Consider the following 13994-nt stretch of genomic DNA (forward strand, 5'->3'; position numbering starts at 1 on the left):
CTATTAGTTCCCCTTTCCTCTGGTTGGTTAGAGACCAGCGAAGATGATTTAACCCCCTCCTTCTTAAGTTTTCTTTACAGATGGCAAAATTGAAATCAGAGTGAAAGTAACATGACAATAGCTATCCTTTATTGAATGGAACTATTCCAGGCACTGTCCTAAATACTTTACCTACAGTAACCTATTTAACCCTCATAACAATCCTTTGAGGTAGGTGTTATTTCCCACTTTGCATATGAGGACACAGAGTTTATGCCCTGAATCACTATGCTATACTGCCTTGGAGAGGACACAGTACGTCAACAGCCTCCTTCCTCCAGGGAGAACCATATCCTGGCTTTTAACACTCTCCTGGGTCCCCTCTTTTGCAAGATTTGGCATTCAGATCCATCCGTGCCCTTCCGTGCTTTTCTCTGTGAGGCAGGGGGAGGATGCCTAGAAACCACATTCCTCAAACACACTTGTCAGCTGGTTGGAGACACTGGTGGGAGATTAGCTGGCAAAGAAGCCATTCTGTTCGTCTCCTGGAATGGCAGTTTCAGGCCACCACAGTTGACTGCATCCCAGCAGTTTGGGTGGCTCCAGGGGTGGCAGGAGTGGGAATTGGTGCCTCCAGCTGTCTCCAGCTGCTTATCAGTGAGTGCAGGCATGTGGGCACTGTACAGGTTTGTGGCAGCTTTCTGGTGTCTGGGATCTTCTTTACGTAACTTCCCTTTGGTTTCTATAGCCCTTGTAGCATATTTCCTGTGATAAATTCCTCTCTTCTTGAACTACCTGGACTGGACTGCCCTAAGCCAACCTTTATGCTGCCACCAGAATATTATTCCTACTCATCACCTCATCTGGATCACGTTGCTCTCCACTGCCTATGAGTGAGGCCAGTCCCTGAGGGGACACTGCATGTATACCTTTGTAATCAGAAAAGAAAGTAAAGGTTTTTTTTTTTAATTAAAAAAAAACTTTAAAAAGATACAGAAGATAGACAAACAAAATAGTTGAGAGTATAAAAAAAGCTTTCTGATCCTTCAGTAGCCATAGATGGTGTTCACTGGGCCAAAAGTCATGTCCTACTTCTCTCATGTTTCCATTTTACTCTGGTAACAGAACAGATACTTTTCTCTTCCAGTCAATATTTTTCAGGCAGACTTTTGCTCAGTAGCAGAACAGCATATTAGAATACCCCAGTCCCATGCTGACACTGATTTTTAAGTTATGGTAAGCAAGTTTGCTTCTGTTTCTCCTGCTGCTGACAGGGCCAGGAGAACCCAACTGCTGCATGAGTTTGACCCCTACTTGCAAAGGAACGTATACAACACTGTATTCAGGCGTATTTGCAGTTTCTACAGTATTCGAGGTTTATATGGTATTTGACGATGACATTGCTCTTGTTCCTGCCTCTGCATAAATCTAGTACCTCTAGAGAAAGCCTCAACTTCTTGGTTGTGTTTCTAGACCCTGGGTTAGACCAAGCCAAGGTCCCAGTCTCTGTGATGTGTTAAACATCTCACATATAGGAAGTAGTTGCATGTTTCAGTGCTTTGTGCTCAGCATTTCAGCATCCCTGATGGTTCAGTATTGGACCATGCTCAAATCCTCCTGAGAAGTAAGAATTCAAGAAAATAGAGTCTCTGTCTTCCTCACTCTGACCCTACCAGTACCAAGTAAAGGGCCTAATATGGGCACATGGCCCTGCCTCCCCATCATGGTTGGTCAGTAGGATTTTCTTATCTTAATGCCTTGCCATCTTTTGCAGGTTGTGTTTCATCTTCAGGCTTGTTGCTTCATGGTCACAAATGGCTACTGTAGCCCCAGACCTCATGCCCTTGTACAAAGTGGAAAGGGTCCACCTGTAGAAGCCCCTCTTCCCTTTCATCAGGGAAGGAAATCTGTCCAGAGTCCTACACACTTCCTTTTATGTCTCAATGGCTAGTATTAGATCACAAGGTCACCCATGAAGGGGAGGTTAGGGCAAGGGGTATCCGCATTTCCAGCTTCTGTGGAGGTGGCAGGAGAGAAGAGGCTTCAGAACAGTTGGACAGTTACCCATAGAATGTCAGACACACATTCATCCTCTGAACTAATATTTGTCAGCCCCAACATTAGGTCTAAACCAGCTGGCTAGGTGGGCCTTTCCTAGGGGTGGTAAAGGAATCAGTGATGCTTTTAGCATTAAATAGAAAGGCGTTCTTGATCCTTGCCCATTGGGTACCTTTTAAGCCTTCATATTGGCTTTATGCCTATGTCTGCAAGATGGTTATACATTAGACAAAGATTCCATACCCCTTGGGCTTCTCACAGCTTCTAAAGTACCTGTCTTGTGATCAGGCTGCGATTCTTAGTTCCTGCGACTCCATCACACAGTCATTTGTGGTAAAATGGCAGGAACAGCATGTCCTCTAGGTAATGCCAGATGGTTAGAGAAGCAAACAGATGGATTAGTGTCCCAGATGGAGTTATGCCAAACAAGGATAGGGCGGTGTCTCCAAAAAAGGGCAGACCATGTCACAGTTTGTAATAACACCTGATAAGGAGCCTCCTTTTCAACTCTGTCTCTTGACTAGTTTTTATCTGTAATCAGCAATTGCTTGGGGCTAAACAGATTTGAGTCAAATGCCCATTGCATCATTTGCTGGTGGTTTTTGATTGGCTCAGGTAGTTAACCTCAATCTCCCATTCTTCATCTGTAAAATTGGATTTTACTTCCTGGGATTATGAAGCTTACGTAGAATAATGATGTGCTTACCATAGAGTACATGCTATTTCCCATCTTTTATTTCTACTAAATGGAAAATAAGAAACATTTCTTCTGAAATACAGATGTTAATGTCCTTTCTGCATCCCTTGCCTTCCTTAAACCTCTTGGTCATTCAACCCTTAGTGACAATTACTGCAATTAAATCAACAGTTGCTGTCCCAGAGATGGGACATTGGTTTTATTTCCATGTTATTTCTGCTGGATAGCAGTGACTGCCTGGAGTGCTCAGTTAGGGAGGTTCTGAGGCCGAGTCTCTGCAGAGAAAGATGCCTGCCAGGTTACCAGAGAAAGGCACGGCCTCACGTGTGTTGGCATTGGACTCATTGGTTTACGTGTTTGGGTTGTGCCTTCTGTGTGCTGGGCATTGTGCTGGGCACTGAGCTTATAAAAAAGAGACCCATAGGTGGCACCAGAGAAGGCCTCTCTGAGGAAGGGAGACATAGTGGTGAGAAGGAGTCAGCCTTCTTTTATTATTCTCTTAGTGGAGGAGAGAAAGAGGTCAGAGAGACAAGGCAAAAAGAGGAAAGAGAAATAGGAGGAAGGGGAGACAGAAGGGGTAAGAGTCTGGAGAAGTCAGCTGTCTACTCTCATGAGAGCCTCCTTTCCTCTTGTTCCCCCTAAAAGTTCACTTTCTCTGATGAATCCACTCAGCATGTATTGAGCTTTATTACATACCAGACACTCTTATCAGTGCTTTGACTAAACACGTGGACAAGATTTGGCCCCCGTTTTCAAGAAAATGGCCTTTAAGGTGAAAAAGAAGGGTAGGTTTTGAAGCACATCTGCAAAGCAGTTTGTGTGGTTTTAGAAAATGTACATTTTGTAACTGTTTCCATGCCTTACTTAATCTTTATCATAACTCTCTGGGGTGAATTATTATGATTACCCATTTTTCAGAAAATCACCCCAAGATGAGAGCTTCAATGACCTTGGGGATAACCTCGGGCCAGGCCCTTAAAGTTGGACAATGGCAGAGCAGTCCTTCTGACTGCAGGACTGGGGCACTGTCTGCTATGCTAGAGCTGCATTGTGGCTTTGTGACCAGGGCAGGGGATTGGGGCTGGGGTAAGCAGTGCTCTGGACTACACAGGACGTCAGCAGAGCCATGGAGGTGTGCCAATGGGCATGGGGTGAATGGAGAGGAAAAGCAGGAGCCCAATCAGAAATTTAGGTTGTGATTTCACTACAAAGATCCTTGAATTCCAAGTTCAGGAGTTTGGGTTTTATGCTGCGGGCAATGCTGCTGAGAGCAGAGATTAAGCTGCTCCCTGCTGGCAGCTGCACGGTAATTCAGTTTATTTTTGCCTAAGGTAACATTTTATCACAGGACAGAATATCATTATCAATAACGGCATTTTGATTTTTTCAAGTGAGCATCTGCAGAGTAATCAGAAACTAAATTGGGCCTGAAACAACCCATGCCATATTTAGCAAGAATGTCTTATTATTTTACTATTAACTTAAGTCACTGAAGTTTCGAATGGTATTCTCTTTTAGAAAGGTAGCAGGGGATGATTGTTAATGCTTACTTAGCATTTTTATAGACTTTTCTAACATTCACGATCTTTCAGGAGCAGTATTTTTATTTTCCTTATTTTTTCTCATTTTAGTTAACTCTTATTTTTGAAGAATAGATAAGGTAATTCATATGAAGACGATTTGGTAAAGATAATTGGAGTAAGTACTCTCCATTTGATTTAAAAATCTTTCTTTTTTTCCTTTAACAAATTTAGAAAATGTCAGATTAATGCTGGCTGACCATTCCCTGCATATATGGTTGCAGTGGAGAATTTCCAGAGCTTATTTGGGAAAGTAAAAATACAAGCCATGGCAATTCTGAATCCCATTCCTTCCCACCTCCTCAAGGACTTTCCTCAATTAGCTCCTCCCTCACCTGTGTCTTCCTCCGACCTCATGCCCAGTTATCTCTTCCTAAATTCATGCCTTTCCTCAACCCTTCGGCCACCCTACCTCTCAATTACCAAACTTCTTGAAAGTGTGGTCTACATCTTGGCTATAATGCATCCCTTCACCCTGAATTCTAAATTACCTCCTCCTCATCTTCTAATGGCCTTTTCTCAAGCCCCGATCCCACACATCCCCTTTCCTGCAGTATTTGACACAATTACCCAGCTCTCACCAACCCTTCTTTAGAAACTCACCTCCTAATTGGTTCTTGCTTTTTCTTCTTCACTTGTTTTGCTGGCTTCCTTAGGCATGCTGCCTGGGCTCCATCCTTGGTCTTCCCTTCAGGCTCTCTCAACCCTTCCCTTGAATAGAGTTGAATCTACACAAATAACTCTCAGGTTGTATCTCCTGCCCGACCTCTCCTCTAAGAATTAATCTTGTAGACTAGACTAAACATTCTCATCAGCCTATGCTGCCAGCATGTCAAATTCAACCAGTTCAGAATCAAAATCTGCATTGCAGGTGGTTTTTCTGCCTATTGAAAACATACTTGTATTGTCAGCCCATCTGAAAAGCTGTATCATCCACAAATTTTTTTCTTGATCCCAATAATCTCAGTGCTTCCAGAGCACTTTATTCAAATTTTTTTATGGTTAGTAATTGTAGGCTGAGTGGTCTAATAGTTTTCTGTGTGATAGTCTTATTACTAAATAGCTGTGTAGCATTTACACCTCAGTTTTCTCATCTGTAAATGAGGCCTTAATTTAGGGTAGTCTTGAGAATTAAATAAATTAATAAACACTTTAAAGTGTTTAAAACAATGCCTGGAACAAAACAAACAACTCCATATATTTATTGTTGTCATCGCTATACTATGAACTCCTTAAAAGTGGGAACTGTGTTTTACTCATTTTTTAATCTCCTATAGCACTTAGCATAGCAATTTTCATGTAATAGATGCTTCAGATATTGTTGAAATGGACAACAGGAGAGATTCATGTGCTCAGAAGTTTTTAAAAATATAGAGCTCAAAATCTCCTGCAGTTTAGGTTTTAGTAGAAAAAAGAAAAATACTGGAGAAAAAGGCAACTTCCTCAGGGTCTCACACCCCTTTTATATGTAGGCTGGTACAGCAAGAACTGACATTCATAAAAGTCTTACTGATCATTACCATTACAAGACCCTGAAGAACACTGTGAACCAACAGATTAAGTTGCACATAACGTTTGTTTCTAAGTGAATTTTATTACATCAGAATTATTCCTTAATAATTAGTTTTAAATGATAACTCTTATTTAACCATGATTTCAGTTAATGAGAACTTTGTATTCCCAGCTCTGCAAGATCAGTGAGCTTCTGGAGTTGAAGAATGAATTGTCACCGGGGCTCCAACGTAATAGTTTTGTTTTTCTTTTTTCCTGTTCCATTGTGAATTCATTCTGGTTCAGGATGAATTTGTATACAAAATTAAGCCATGATATCTTGAAGATTTGTGCACTCTTATTTACTGCCTCTATTCACGGCAGGGTTGTTAGGTAATACCTGGATTTAAGCACTTTTGTCTTTAACTACAAAGGTCAAAGCAGCAAAATTGTATGTTTGGAAAAATACTCAACCTCCTGTAGTTAAGTCCTTGGACTCCCTTGTGTTATGCCTGTTTATAATTAATATACTTTAGTTGAGTTTTTATTACTAGCAATCAAATAGTCTTGCTGAGGCAGCATTGCTCCTGAGTTAGAGATTGTAGGGAGGGGGCAGAGAAACACAGGAAAGGCGATGTTCTCAGTGGAAAGAGCCCAGGCCTCAAAATCAGACAAATAGTGATCCAAGTCCTTGTTTCATCACTTACTAGTTATGTAAACTTGTACCAGTTATTTAAACATCTTGACATTCAGTTTCCTCATTTGGACAATAAAAATAAAAATATTAATCATGGAGGATTTTGAAATTCTGAGGATTAGAAGTAATGTTTGTAAAGAGCCCACCAGGCACAGTGTCTCATTCAATGGTGCTATATTATTGTTAACAAGTTTCATTTTAATAGCTTCAAAGTAACCTTATTGACTAATAAATCATGCAGCTAAATTATAAAATAATTAGTTAATTGGCTAAATACATTTAATATAATAACCAATTTAGGAATTAAAGAATAAAATTTAAAATAGGGTAAATTTTTATAAAAAAGAAAATAAATAAATGTACTTTACTTGGTAAGAAGAAACTCTATAAAGGCCAGGAAAAAATTGCTCTTGGTTTAGCACTATTCTTCCCAATGGAGATTAAAAATTCTACTATGAACTGGGCACCCAAATGAGTTCAGGCGGATAACCTAAAAGAATATAATAGAGTCCCTAAAGAAAGTTCCACTTATTCTGTTGGAAATACATTTTTTTGTAGCAAACATCTGGCTGTTCTCTCCCACTTAGAGGAAGCAAAGACATGAGCTAGATTCTACTGTTGAAAATTGGTTGACCAAATATGCATGGATTTATTTCTGGGCTCTCTATTCTGTTCCATTGGTCTATATGTCTATTTTTATGCCAGTATCATACTGTTCTAATTACCATAGCTTTCTAGTATAGTTTGAAATCAGGCAGCATGATACCTCCAACTCTGTTCTTCTTTCTCAAGATTGCTTAAGTTATTCAGGGTTTGTGATTCCATTGCATTTTCTAGTTCTGTGAAAAATGCCACTGGAATTTTGATAGGGATTGCACTAAATTTGTATATCACTTTGGGTATTATGTACATTTTAACAATATCAATTCTTCTAATCCATGAATGTGAGTATCCATTTATTTGGGTCTTCATCAATTTCTTTCATCAATGTCTTATAGTATTCTGTGCACAGACCTTTCACCTCCTTAGTTAAATTTATTCCTAGGTATTTTATTCTTTTTGATGCTATTGTAAATGGGATTGTTTTCTTGATTTCCTTTTTGGATAGATCAATGTTGATGTAAAGAAATGCAACTAATTTTTGGATGCTGACTTTGTATCCTGCAACTTTACTGCATTTGTTTTTTAGTTCTAACAATGTGTGTGTGTGTGTGTGTGTGTGTGTGTGTAATCTTTAGGGTTTTCTACATATAGGATCATGTCATCTGCAAATAGAGATAATTTTACTTCTTCTATTCTGCTTTGGATGCCTTTTATTTCTTTTCCTTGTGTGATTGCTCTTGCTAGTACTTCCAGTACTATGTTAAATAGAAGTGGTGAGAGTGGGCATCAGATCATAGAGGAAGAGGTTTCAGTTTTTGCCATTGATTATGATGTTAGCTGTGGACTTTTCATAAACGGCTTTTATTATGTTGAAGAAATTTCCTTTTATACCTATTTTGTTGAGAATTTTTATCATGAATGGATGTTGATCTTTGTCAAATGCTTTCTCTGCATCTGAGAAGCTCATGTGATTTTTATCTTTTATTCTGTTAATGTGGGGTATCACACTGATTGATTTGCGTATGTTAAACTAAACTTGTATCCCAGGGATAAATCCTACTTGGTCATGGTGTATAATCTTTTTGATGATGCTGTTGAATTCAGTTTGCTAGTATTTTATTGAGGATTTCTGCATCTATGTTCATCAGGGATATTGGCTTGTAGTTTTCTTTTCTTGTTTCTTTGTTTGGCTTTTGTATCAGGGCAATGCTGGCCTCATAAAATGAGTCTGAAAGTATTCTCTCTACTTCTATTTTTTGGAAGAGTTTAAGAAGGATTGGTATTCATTCTTCTTTGGATGTTTAGTAGAATTCAGCTATGAAGCCATCTGGTCCTGTGCTTTTCTTTATTAAGGGGTTTTTGATTACTACATCAATCTCCTTATTTGTTATTGGTCTGTTTAGGCATTCTATTTCTTCTTGATAAAGTCTTGGTAGGTTGTGTGTTTCTAGAAATTTATCCATTTCTCCTTTGTTATCCAATTGGTGTGCATATAATTGTTCATAATAGTCTCTTATGATCCTTTTTTTTTCTGAAGCTTCTATTGTAATGTCTCTTTCATTTTTGATTTCATGTCTTTTCTCTTTTTTCTTTTTTATCTAGCTAAGTGTTTGTCAATTTTGTTTATTTTTTGAAAAACAAACTCTTAGTTTTGTTGATTTTTAAAAATTGTTTTTCTACTCTCTATTTGACTTATTTCTGCTCCAATCTTTATTTCCTTCCTTCTTCTAACTTTAGATTTAGTTTGTTCTTTTTTAGTTCCTTGGGGTGTAAAGTTACATCGTTTATTTGACATCTTCTTTTTTAATGTAGGTGTTCATCACCATAAACCTTCCTTAGTACTGCCTTTGCTGCATCCCGTAAGTTTTGGTAATTTGTGTTTTTGTTTTCATTTTTCATGAGAAATTTTTAAAATTCCCTTTTGATCCAGTGGTTGTTCAAGAGTGTATTATTTAATTTCCATGTGTTTATGAATTTTCCACATTTTCTTTCTGTTAGTGATTTCTAGCTTCATTCCATTGTGGTCCAAAAGATACATGATATAATTTCTATTTTATTAAATTTGTTAAGAGTTGTTTTGTGACCTAACATGTGATCTATCATGGAGAATATTCCATGTGCACTTGAGAAGAATGTGTATTCCTCTGCTGTTGGGTGAAAGTTGTATATGTCTGTTAGGTCCAGTTGATCTCTAGTGTTGTTCAAGTCCACTGTTTCTTTATCAATCTTTCTGTCTGGATGTCTACCCGTTATTGAATGTGAGGTGTTGAAGTCTCCTCCTATTATTGTATTGTAAATTTCTTCATTCAGATTTGTCAGTATTTGTTTTATATACTTAGGTGTTCTAAAGTTGGATGCATATATATTTACAATCGTTATATCTTCCTGTTGAATTGACCCTTTTATCATTATGTAATACATTCTTTGTCTCCAAACAGTTTTTAAAAAAAATCAATTTATTTATTTATTTTATTTTTATTTTTGGCTGCGTTGGGTCTTTGTTGCTGCACGTGGGCTTTCTCTAGTTGAGGCAAGCGGGGGCTACTCTTCATTGTGGTGTGCAGGCTTCTCATTGCAGGGGCTTCTCTTGTTGTGGAATGCAGGCTCTAGGCATGCGGGCTTCAGTAGTTGTGGCACGCAGGCTCAGTAGTTGTGGCACACGGGCTCAGTTGCTCCGCGGCATGTGGGATCTTCCGGGACCAGGGATCAAACCTGTATCCCCTGCATTGGCAGGCGGATTCTTAACCACTGCACCACCAGGGAAGTCCCCCAAACACAGTTTTAACTTAAAGTCTACTTTACCAACAAACTTCATACTTTATATTCTCATGTTGCCATTTAGTGTCCTTTCATTTCTACTTGCAAAACTCCCTTTAGCATATTGGGGAGCAACCAGAGAGAACTAATTCCAGCAGGATTCTTTTAAAAGGCAGTTGGGACACAGGATACAAAATAATTCATTTCAATTTACTCATCAAAGAAAATGTGGCCAGCCAAATTAATTCTGTAATATTGAATGTATTGAACTAAAGAAAAAATTTAAAGAAAAAAATCATAGTGAGGAGCTTGAGATTGGTGCCAATATAAAGCACTAGAAAAGAAGTTTGGAGTGTGAAGAGAAAATGACCCTTTGCCCAGATCTACAGAGTTTGTTTATTGCTCCTTAACCACAACCACACTGGCTGATGCCAAACCGCAGTGGGGTCTCCTGTATGCCCCACCCACTCCCTACACTCAGAAGAGAGTGCTAAAGTTCAGATGCCTGAAGCTGCCCTATTCAATGACAAAGCGGCAGTTGCTGGAACCCCATAATAGTGAAGCAAGGCCCAACACTCGGCTACACTCAAGTACACTTTGGTAAAGGAGTAGCTGTCCCACTACTTCTCAGCAGTAATTCCTTACAGTGAGAAACAACTGGGGAAACAGAGCTGGGCTCTGCACAGAGGAAAAATCTTCACAGTGGTGTAAGGGCCAGCATGAGGCTCAGGGGGTTCTATGAGTTGAACTGTGTCCCCAGTAAAAGATATGTTGAAGTCCTAAACCCCAGAATGTGAGCTTATTTGGAAATAGGATCTTTATAGACCAATCAAGTTAAAATGAGGTCATTGGGGGCCCTAATCCATATGACTGGTGTCCTTATGAAAAGGGAAAATTTGTACACAGGGGGAAGATGATGTGAAGACACACAGTGAGAAGATGGCCTTGTGCCTGGAGTGATGCATCTACAAGCCAAGGAATGCCATGGACTGCTGGCAACCACCAGAAGCTAGAATAGGCAAGGAAGAATCCTCCCCTAGAGCTATCAGAGAGAGCACGGCCCTGCCAACACCTTGGTTTTGGACTTTTAACCACCAGAACTGTGCCAGAATAAATTTCTGTCATTTTTTTTTAAACTTTTTTTTTAATATATATTTTTCAACATCTTTATTGGAGTATAATTGCTTTACAATGTTGTGTTAGTTTCTGTTGTTTAACAAAGTGAATCAGCTATACGTATACATATATCCCCATATCCCCTCCCTCTTGCGTCTCTCTCCCACCCTCACTATCTGTCATTTTAAGTCATCCAGTTTTTGGTACTTTGTTAGGGCAATACAAGGAAACTGATATAGGTGGGGAAAGAGCAGAGAATATACAATTATCCTACTCCCTTTTTCCTGAAATGATCCATAAAACATACCACAGCTTCTTCACCTACTCACCCCCTGCTTGCTTAACTCATGTGTAGGCTATAAGAATCTTCTACTGTTCACTACTTTCAGGATAACCTCACTCACTCTGTGTCCCTGAGGGCTCTATCCTTGGTCTGCTTCTTACCTGGGCATTGGGTCCTCACATTATTTCCATCATCTCAAATATCATTCTGACTGATGCTTCCTTAAAAGCAGGATCATATGTGCCCCGTGTTCCATCTCTTAAAATTCTGCATCCATACCTATCATTTTGTCAGGCTGGAGTTTCCTCGGGAAACTTTCTTCACCACTGCTAGCAAACAGAATTCCTCATTAGATCCTCTGAATGAGCAGCTGCTTATGAAAGGAATTCTGGGCTCTCCGGAGGGAGGCAAATGCTGCACATGCAGACCTTGAAGAAGGTTAATTTGACACAATAAAGCCATTTAGAAGAAACTTTATCTCAAAGGTTGTACACTGAAACACACACTCACACACACACACACACACACACACACACTCTCTTCTATATCTAGTAACCATAAAAAATAGCAAGCACCAAACCAAGCTTATTATCTTCCTTCCCCAGACAAGCTCTTCTGGGCTTTCTAACCTGAAAAATGGTACTGCACTCTCCTGATCAGCTAGTCTTTGACAGAGCTGGGGTTAGGGTGAGGCAAGCAAGCTGCCTAGGGTGAAGAATTTAAGGAGGCACTCACTCTCAGTGTCAGCCTTGGTCTTGAACTCCCACATGTAGTCAATCACCAACTCCAGTCCCATCCCCCTCCATGTCATCTCTCTTAGCGGCTCCTCTGTGCACAGTGGGTGCTAGGCATGTTGGGTTGATATAGAGGATCAGGGACAGGTGAATATATCCTTTGTATTCTCAGCTGCCTTAGTAGAAGCCTTGTCATTCATTTGTCACCTGTCTGCTGTTAGTTATGTCACAATTGTCTCCTATATTCTTCTAATCTCCAGTATCATACATCCTCATTGTGTCTGTGCGACTCTGAGATCTAAAAAATAGAGCACAAAATCCTTAACATTCAAGTTTCTTTTTAGTGTGGTTCAACCCACCCTTTCAGCCTTGCCTGGCACTACATTCCCACCCAAGCATTTTACAGCCCAATTCAGCGTATTACTCACTGTTCTCTGCATATGCCATGCGCCTCCATGTGTTAGCACCTTAGTCCATGTTCTTTCTTCATACTGGGATGAACCTTCTCCCTCTGGAAAAAGCCAAATCAGAACCCAGCCCCAAAGTCCACCTCTGAGTATCCTTCTCTGTTGCTCTAGTCTCACATTGCAGCTCTTATTTCATGCTGCCTTTTACTTAGTGAGCATTTCCACATAGCCATCTCCCATCACCCCCAGTCTTGGCTGTTGGCACAGTGTCCAGTTAGTTAGCTGTGTTGTCATCACAATACTTTGCACAGAAGGGTAACTCCATGAGTACTTATTGAACCCAAGTCCAAAACTGGTCAAAGGCAGCTTTTTTTTTTTTTTTTTTTTTTTTAAGATGAAACCCTTTTATAGGAACATATTAACAAAAGCATCAGAGTACACCCAGAACTGTCTGTAAATGACAAAAGACTTAAAAATGACCACGGTTAAAGATTTGATGAAAGTTCATAATAATGCAGTTGACAAGAAAATTAGTTATTTCTGAGATATACATTTTAAAGTAATAACTAGGATTATGACTTATAACATTATACCAGAACATATAAGATTTTTAGAAATTTCATGTAATGTCTGAAACATTTATATTAACATATTTCCATACAAATAACCCAATGAAAGTTTAGTATTAGTTGTTTTGTTTGTTTGTTTATACTGCAGGTTCTTATTAGTCATCAATTTTATACACATCAGTGTATACATGTCAATCCCAATCGCCCAATTCAGCACACCACTATCCCCACCCCACTGCAGTTTTCCCCCCTTGGTGTCCATATGTCTGTTCTCTACATCTGTGTCTCAACTTCTGCCCTGCAAACCGGCTCATCTGTACCATTTTTCTAGGTTCCACATACATGCGTTAATATACAATATTTGTTTTTCTCTTTCTGACTTACTTCACTCTGTATGACAGTCTCTAGATTCATCCACGTCTCAACAAATGACTCAATTTCGTTCCTTTTTATGGCTGAGTAATATTCCATTGTATATATGTACCACATCTTCTTTATCCATTCGTCTGTTGATGGGCATTTAGGTTGCTTCCATGACCTGGCTATTGTAAATAGTGCTGCAATGAACATTCGGGTGCATGTGTCTTTTTGAATTACGGTTTTCTCTGGGTATACGCCCAGTAGTGGGATTGCTGGGTCATATGGTAATTCTATTTTTAGTTTTTTAAGGAACCTCCATATTGTTCTCCATAGTGGCTGTATCAATTTACATTCCCACCAACAGTGCAAGAGGGTTCCCTTTTCTCCACACCCTCTCCAGCATTTGTTGTTTGTAGATTTTCTGATGATGCCCATTCTAATTGGTGTGAGGTGATACCTCATTGTAGTTTTGATTTGCATTTCTCTAATAATTAGTGATGTTGAGCATCTTTTCATGTGCTTCTAGGCCGTCTGTATGTCTTCTTTGGAGAAATGTCTATTTAGGTCTTCTGAAAGGCAGCTTTTTTTAAGTAACTATCCTTTTTTCTCTAATTTTTATTTCTCCTTTTGCTCTTACTTTCATCCACTTCTACCTCATCATCT

Source organism: Eubalaena glacialis, chromosome 2, assembly GCF_028564815.1.
Source record: "Eubalaena glacialis isolate mEubGla1 chromosome 2, mEubGla1.1.hap2.+ XY, whole genome shotgun sequence".
NCBI lineage: Eukaryota > Metazoa > Chordata > Mammalia > Artiodactyla > Balaenidae > Eubalaena > Eubalaena glacialis.